Source organism: Pipistrellus kuhlii, unplaced genomic scaffold (genome assembly GCF_014108245.1).
Source record: "Pipistrellus kuhlii isolate mPipKuh1 unplaced genomic scaffold, mPipKuh1.p scaffold_m20_p_12, whole genome shotgun sequence".
NCBI classification, from domain to species: Eukaryota; Metazoa; Chordata; class Mammalia; order Chiroptera; family Vespertilionidae; genus Pipistrellus; species Pipistrellus kuhlii.
In genome coordinates this window covers 43000494-43009804 of record NW_023425427.1, presented here as the reverse complement: position 1 = coordinate 43009804, position 9311 = coordinate 43000494, and positions in this window count along the sequence as shown.

Genomic DNA, 9311 nt, shown 5'->3' with positions numbered 1-9311 from the left:
TTGACAACAAGCTTCAAAACTTCACATGTCAAGTTTGCTGAAGGTGTTAACATCATAAATATTTTTACACTTAAAAATGTCGAATTTCATGCCCCCAAAAAAGAGCATTTGTGGGAAGTTATAACTCATTATTTTGAAGAAAAGTGCTGCTGAATACTTCGGGAAGCTTCTGGTGAACATGCTTTGTCCCCAGATACGTGTGAACATTGGTTTAAATGCTTTAAAAGTGATGATTTCGATGTGAAAGACAAAGAACATCTGGTTCAACTGAAAAAGTTTGAAGACCAATAATTACAAGCATTATTGGATAAAGTTGCACATCAATACAAGCAATGGGAAAGATTTTAAAGGAAGGAAAATGGGTGCCACATCAACTGAACAAAACACAAATGGAAAACAGAAAAGTCATCAGTAAAATGTTGCTTCAATAGCACAAAAGAAAGTCTTTTTTGCATCCAATTGTGACTGAGGAGGAAAAGTGGATTTATTTTGAGAATCCCAAATGCACAAAATCATGGGTTGATCCAGGTCAACCATCAACATGGACTGCAAGGCCAAATCGCTTCCGAAAGAAGACAATGATCTGTGTTTGGTGGGATCAGGAAGGTGTAGTATATTATGAGTTTCTAAAACCAGGTGAAACTGTTAATACTGGTGGCTACTGACAACAATTTTTTTGAACCACGCTTTGATCATGAAATGGACAGAATGTTCTAGAAGACACTACAAAGTAATTTTGATTCATGATGACAAACCATCACACACTTCAAAACCACTTAAAGACACGTTAAAGTATCTTGCCTGGGTTGTATTACCCACCCGCCGTATTTACCAGACCTTGCTCCTTCAGTTTACCACTTGTTCCAATTGATGGCACACGCACTTTCTGAGCAGTGCTTCAAAAAGTACGAAGAAATGGAAATTTGGGTTTCTGAATGGTTTGCCTTAAAACAAGAAAAGTTCTATTGGGACAGTATCCACAAATTACCTGAAAATAGGGAAATGTGTAGCTAGCAATAGACATTACTTTGAATAAAGCACTTTTGATGTTTCTCTTGAAATTATCATGTTTTCTTTGATTAAAAAATCTGCATTATTAACTGGTATGCCTACTAATACCAAATTAACTATCACAGGACCTATGAAAAAAAGAAAATAATGATTTATATAACTAATTGAATAAAGTAGAAATTGTGAGTTCATAATAATAATAAACAGAGAAACAATTAAGTAAATTAAAAAAAAAATGTTTCCTTAGGAGAAAGTCAGGAATGATAGAGGTAGATCACCATTTTGTGACCATTATAATAGTAACTATTTCATAATACTCTCTAGGTCCATCCATGCTGAAGCAAATAGTATAATTTCTTTTTTTATGGCTGAGTAATATTTCATTGTATATATCCACTAATCCTTTGGTGGGTACTTGGGTTTCTTTCATATCTATTGTAAATAACACATGGGGGTGCATTAATTCTTTCAAATTACTGCTTTTATTTTCTCTGGATAAATCCCCAGATGTGGAATTGCTGGGTCATAAGACAGTTCTATTTTGAATTTTTTGTGTGGAAACTCCATACTGTTTCCTATACTGATTGCAGTAGTCTGCATTCCCACCAGCAGTGAACTGGGGTTCCCTTTTCTCCACATCCTCAATAGCCCTTGTCATTTGTACATGTATTGATGGTAGCCATTCTGACAGGTGTGAGGTGATAACTCATTGTGGTTTTAATTTGTGTTTCTTGTGCTCCATGAAATAAGTCAGTCATAGAGAGATAACTATGATATGCTTTTACTTATATGTAGAATCTAAAGAACAAAATAAATGAATCAACACAATTGAAATAGACTCAGACACAGAGAGTGAACTGGTGTTTGTCAGAGAGTAGGTAGGTTGGGGACTAGAGAAAGAACTAAAGGGATTAAGAAGTACAAATTGATAGTTAAAAAATAGTCATGGTATCCTGGGCTGGTAGCTCAATTGGTTGGAGCAATATCGAGTACACCAAAAGGTCATGGGTTTGAATTTTGGTCATGACACATACTCAGGTTGTGGATTCAGTCCTCGTCAGGGTACATGCAAGAGGCAACCGATCAATGTTTCTTTCTCACATTGATGTTTCTCTATCTCTCTCTTCCTCTCTCTATAAAATCAATTTTAAAAAATAGCCACAGGGCCAAAATCGGTTTGGCTCAGTGGATAGAGTGTCAGCCTGTGGACTGAAAGGTTCCAGGTTCGATTCCAGTCAAGGACATGTACCTTGGTTGTGGGCACATCCCCGGTAGGGGGTGTGCAAGAGGCAGCTGATCAATGATTCTCTCTCACTGATGTTTCTAACTCTTTATCCCTCTTTCTTCTTCTCTATTAAAAAAATCAAGAATATATATATATATATGTATTATATATAAGATATATATAATATATATATATATATATAATAGCCACAGGAATGTAAAATATAACATAGTAAATGCAGTTAGTAATATTGCAATAATTCCAGGAAATATCAGGGGAACACTTTGTAAAGCATATGATTGTCTAATCCACATGCTGTACACCTAAGCTAAAACAAAATAATATTAAAAGTAAACTGCAATAGAAAAAAACTAGTTCAGATAAATTTTTATAAATATTATAACTAAGGTTTGGTGAGGTGATGCATATATATATATATATATATATTCTCAAGAATAAAAAAAAAATCTTTGCAGTAGAAAAATTTGGCTGACACTACCTAATGGATTCATATATATTTAACATCACCACTAATGTGATAAATGGACATCTTGTGCCTCCTGATGCAATGCACTGGGAAGGACACAATATCATATAAATAGTGCTTTTGCCAAAAATAACGATAAACACAAAAATGAGGGGAAGTTTAAAAAATGTATGGTCCACACATTTAAAAAATGTCCGTGTTATGAAAAGCAAAAGTTGAAAAACTGTTTCAGATGAAAAAAGACTAAAGAGACATAACATATGAATAGAATGAGTAGTCTTGGATCTGAAAAAAATTGTTATGAAGAATACTATTGGGACAATGTAGTTTATCAAATATTATTGTATAAGCATGGAAATTTGATTTGATACTGTGCTTATAAAACTAAATGCTCTTGTTCTAAGAAAATTTACATGAAGTACTTAAGAGTGAAAGGGCACAATGTATGTGATCATTCAGAAAATGTATGTTTGTGTTTGAAGAGAGAGACTGAGACAGAAAGAGAGAAGATAAAGCAATGTGACAAAATGTTATTTGGTAAATCCAAGTGAAGGGTATAAAAGAGTGCTTGTAGTATTCTTAAAAATTCTTTGGAAAAAGTTATTTTGAAATAGTTTTTAAAGTTAAAAAAATAATAAGAGTACTTATTGTTATAAAGATTAAATGGAATAAATCACAAAAAAAGGTTTTAGCACATGGCCTGGCATAGAGTACAAAACTCAATTTGTTAGATATTATGAAACCAATATAAATATATCAACATGTTAATATTCGATCAAAATAGTAATAGCAATAGAAATATAATATCAACATATGCCTATAACTTTAATATATGTATTGTTCAATATATTTACTATGCTGATAATATAAATGCTGTGTTAATATTACTAATATTAATAGCAATATCAATATACTAATAGTTATAGTAAATAACTTTATTAAAAATAATACTATTGCATAATAATTATATTGTGGCTTATTTTATTCCCTTAAATTATATTACAGGTAATTTGGTTTTTAATGAAATGTGAGTTTTATTGTTATATCTCATAATTTAAATTTTTGTCTAGTTTTGAGCATTTGTTGTTTTAACTTATATTCTTTATAAGTAATATTTATAAATTTATAAAATAATTTATGAACATTATAAATTTTTGTCCCTTTCCCTGATTGTGTAGGACAGGGTCCTTGAAGAGCTATTGCTAAGGATGAACATTTAAAAACTTTTTAGTTCGCTGCTACATGGCTTTCCAGGAAGAGTCCCCTATTTGCTCTTGCACTAACATGATGTGAATGAACTGTCTGGCCTCTCCCTTACCCACATTGCATGGTATCAGATATTTCACTTTTTAGAAGGAGCTGATTTTTAAGAATTAAGTTGTTTCTGGGTATTAGAACTTTGTTAGTTTTTAAAACTTTGCACTTTGTGCCCAGGCCGGTTTGGCTCAGTGGTGGAGCGTCAGTCTGCAGACTGAGGGGACTTGGGTTCGATTCCGGTCAAGGGCATGTGCATTGGTTGCGGGCACATCCCCTGTAGGGGGTGTGCAGGAGGCAGCTGGTCAATGTTTCTCTCTCATCGATGTTTCTAGCTCTCTGTCTCTCTCCCTTCCTCTCTGTAAAAAATTAATAATAAAAAAATATTAAAACTTTGCACTTTGTATTTTTCTAATAACTTGAGATTTTCCTAAGGAGACTTACAAAGGAAAACAATAAAATAGCTTGTTATTGAAAAAGAGATGAGTTTAGTAGTAGTCAAATTATTAAGGGAACCAATGTAGATTGTATGGTTTCCTTATTCACAAGGAAAATCATGCTGTTGACCAGAAAATTAGAGTCTCCTAGGGTACCTCGGCCTAAGACAGAATTCCTAGAAGGGGTTCATGTACTGGAAGCACTGCTGGCTTTTGGCATCAGGTAGACCCGGGTTCAAGTCTTGCTTCTTTTATTTCCTAGCTCCTGAACTTGAGCAAGTCTTTGGGTCTTTCTAAGCCTTTGTTTTCTACAGGCAAAATGAGACTAAGTGTGTTTTCCTCACGGCATTGCTGGAATGTTTAAATGAGGGCATGTGGGGAGAGTGTTTGGTATCATACTGTTTGCTTTCTAAATATTAGTTTAAGGAGTTCATCATGCAATTAGTGATGTTTTCAGCTACAATCTCAAATAAATAAAATAGTGAGTGTTGTATGCCTATACGTAGTGTCCCTTACTGTATTCAGGAGAGTAATATTGCCCAAGTGCAATCCACAAAAATAAATTATTCTTGGGAGGTTAAAAGTTACCCTAGGATTAGAATCCATGATTCCAGGGACTGTAGCTTAGTAATGAACTGAACCACAGGTCTGGATACCAGATGACTGAGTCCTAAATGCTTGGTTATATCCCTGTACTTGCCCGGGAAACCACCAAAGAACAGCTTCCTGCTAATTAGATGCTGAGCTAAGACCATTTTAGGTAGGAGAATCTTGATTTGGTTTAATTCTGGAAGTAATAAAACCAACAGTTTCTTATGGTCCATAACAATGTGTGAAACAGTATTTAGATTCAGACTGAGGCATCGGATGTGTTAGAAAAGACGTGGCCATTTCAAGTTTCCTTAAATAAATTTTGCCTTGGGAGTAGACTGAAAAGCTGACCCACTACCAAAGATATTGGACCAGGGTGATTGCTTACTTTTAAGTGGTCGAGAAGTAAAAAACATTTCTCCAGCTCTAAGTTATCATTGTAAAACCTGACCATTAGTTGTAAATGTGCTGCTAATATAAGATTTGAAGGAATGGATGTTGAAAAATTAAGTTTCCCCCCCCTGTTTATCCCCCCAGGAAACAGTCATCAGAAAATACTTTCCCTAGCCTCTTGACAGTAAGCAGATGCTACACTCCCACAAAACGGAGCTCAAGAAGATTTCGCCTATGCGGCAAAATCTGCCATAAATGTCTGAAGATATCTACTTGACCAAGATTTATGTTACACTGAAATTAAGCCTAATCTTATAAGCAGTTGCCTATTTAATTAAAATGTACTCGCACTAGCGAACAATTCTCAGACATGCTAAAAATCTCAAATGTAGAGTGCTGAAACCAGGTGCCCCAAATATGCACACGCATAGAAATAGAACTTGGTTTGAAGAAAGAAGGAATACCACCCCTCTTAGGAATTTTCTAAATTTCTTCTTCAATCTGTGGAATGGGGCACCACTATTTCATCAATGATAACTTCATAATGTAGAGGTACACTCAGTGCTGCTGAAAAATACCAAGTTGAAGGGTTTTCTTTGGAAATAGACAGGGAATTCCATCAGTTACTTTGGTGAGTTGCGTCCCTCCTCTGATGTGTTGACAGTGATTTTGGGAGTGCTGAAACACGGTAAGTCATATTTTCAGAGCTTGCTTTATCTTCGAAATCTCTGGATCCTGCTGCCTAATGTGGCTGCGTTGTTGGCCTTTTTTGGGAAGGACATTTCTTTTTGCTAAAGCTATCTTGCTGCTGAAATGTCACGCCTTGCTTACTGGAAAGCATGCCTGACTGTTGGTTTGCCATCTCTGGCACTCTAACGGCACTTCATTTAGAGATTGACAGATTTCTCATTCTCTTTGCTCTTGTTTTATTCTTGGCAAGTTGAGTAGTCTATCATTATGTTATAAAAACAGCTCCAAAGCAACAACTATGGGAAATCTGTGATCTTCCATTTATGATGGGGATGGCTTAGAATTTTTTAGTCAAATTTAGGAAGGTGTCTCCCAAGGAAAATTCATACCTCAACTCTCCATTCCAGTCCTCAAACTGCTCCATTTCCTTAATTCCATTATTTCCCTAATTCTAGTTTTCATTATAATGACAAAATGACTAAGACCATCTGATTTTTTTTTCTTCAAATAAAAAAGTTGGAAGTTCACACTTCAACTGCTTGACATTTATTTGGAGAAGTTGAAAAGTTCCTTGTTAGTCTGTCATTGACATTTTTAAAGTGATTGATTATTCATTAATAAATATTAAAGTGCTCTCATATTTAGGAATAGTTAAAACCTTTCTAACAACCATGCTGTTTATCTATGTTAAAGATTCTCCTGGCTTTAATTACCTGGTTCAATCACTTCAAATGATTGGTATTCCTATGAATATAGTGATAACTAAACTTGTCTTCATGATATGAATCTCTCAGTTAGCTACTCCCAAATTGAGACTAACATTCTTGTCTGCTTAAAACCAGACCACCTTCCTCAGTAAAAAGAATTAATTCTATTTATATGCCATTTTAAGTAGTTCATTAATTAATCAATGGCATGCTATTCATCTCAAGCAGAAATGGATATCACTTAATCATCCATTAAGAAATAAGTCAAAGTGTGGGGAGAACCCATCAAATTGTGCATCGATCTAGAGACAAAAATAAAATTATCAGTAAATCACAAAATGATTCAACAACTGTTCTTAGGAAATAATTGCAAAATCTTTCTTTTTTAATTTAAATACTCACTTGGTTCTCATAAGGTATTTAATACTGCTGTTAATGGCTGCTTCCATTCTTTTTAAGGACTATGTAAGCTTAACACTTAAATCTGTCTCAGGAGATATATTTGCTTCCAAGCCAAATGAGGCCATGTACTTGGTTTTAGTGAATGCAAAGACAAAATGGATGTCTGACTGCTTCTTGGAGGAAAAAGATACTTCCTCAAATTAGCTTCTCTCTCTTTTTTAAAAAAATATATTTTATTTATTTATTTATTTATTTATTTATTTATTTATTTATTTATTTTTACAGAGAAGAAGGGAGAGGGATACAGAGTCAGAAACATTGATGAGAGAGAAACATCAATTAGCTGCCCCCTACACTCCCCCTACTGGGGATGTGCCTGCAACCAAGGTACATGCCCTTGACGGAAATCAAACCTGGGACCCTTCAGTCCACAGGCCTATGCTCTATCCACTGAGCCAAACTGGTCAGGTTGAATTAGCTTCTCTTAAGATACTTCCAGGTTTGGGTGAAAGTAGGTTTTAGAGAAATGATAATGTTGCCTTTTTTGAAGGAAATATGCTGGGAAGGTAATACTGATTAAGAACCATGGAGTTATAAAGTATTCAAAGTTTACTTAGAAAATATTTAGATACATTTCCTTCATTCTGCTCCATGGAAAGCACACCTAGGTAGGGAACCACATACATACATTCCACGCCCAGCCCAGGCAGATGGACTTGTAGCCATGGGTCATTCATGTATTAATAGCTTCTTTATGTCAGTTTCCTCATCCAGAATATCACAAGGAAAATGCTTTTCCTCTTTACATCTGAGTTGTGAGGATTAAATGAAATCATGAATGTAAATGTGGACTCGTGAACTATTGCACTTTCTGTGGAGAAAGAAAAAATACACGTCTGATATTATTTGAGGAGAACGTATAAGCCCGACAGTCTTTAATTAGCCTTGATTTCCATATGCCCTATTTTCTTTTATGCCATTTTAGCTAATGTGATCATGGCTAAAGCCAGATTTTTGATCCAGGAGCTTCTTACATAAGGAGACTGAGAAATGTTTGCAAGACATTTGCTTAGGTCAACAGCCCTCAAACTTTTTGTTCTCTGGGTTGCTTTATACTCTAAAAAAATTACTGAAGACCCTGAAGAGCTTTTGTTTAATTGATGTTTACTGTATTAGAAATTAAAATGGAAAAATGTTTAATTTATTTCAAAGGGACAATAAATTTATTACATGTTAGCATAAATATTTTCATGAAAAATAGTTATAATTTTAAAAACAAAAATTACTGAAAAAGTGGTGTTGTTTTATATATTTTTTCAAATCTCTTTAATGTTGACTTAATGGAAAACAGCTGGATTTTCACATCTGCTTCTGCATTCAATCTCTTGCAAATATCGCATGTCACATAGCCTCCAGAAAACTACATTCTGAACTCATGAGAGAATGTGAATGAACAAGGAAAAGTATATCTTATTATTATAAAAATAATTGTGACTTAATGGAGCCCCTGAAGTGGTCTTGGGGATTTCTAAGTGTTCCTGACTACTTTGAGGACTGCTGACTTACAAGATACTAAAGGCATACATAGCATCTTGTGATTAGGATATATCCTGTCAGAGGCTACATCCTATGCAGATACCTAAATCTGACTCAGTCATCATAAAAATCTTCCTAAACTGTTGTTTAAAAAACTTATGAATTAATGATAATCTCTGAACTTAATAATTGTCCTTTTTTATTGAGCTATAATTAAACTAAGGTAGCTAAAATTATTTTTATAGCTACACAGACTAATTGTTTCCAGAGGAACTGGATTTTTACTTCATTTCTACATAAAGGCATTATAGATATGTTTTTGTGGTAAAAAAGCAGCAGGACTCTGACTTTTCCTCCTGGCTTGTTTATGTGATTGGTGACGGTTACAAACTCGTTTCTTCAAGTAACTTAAGGGGAACAATTTACTTTGATAAAAACATAAGATGGTATGATTACTGCAGTGGAGGCCCAGAAAGTTAAGAGATTTGCCTTAAGTCACACAGCTGCCTGGTTGGAAAACTGCAAATGGAACCCAGTCTTCTGATTCTTTACTCAGAGCTTTTTATCCTGATTCATTC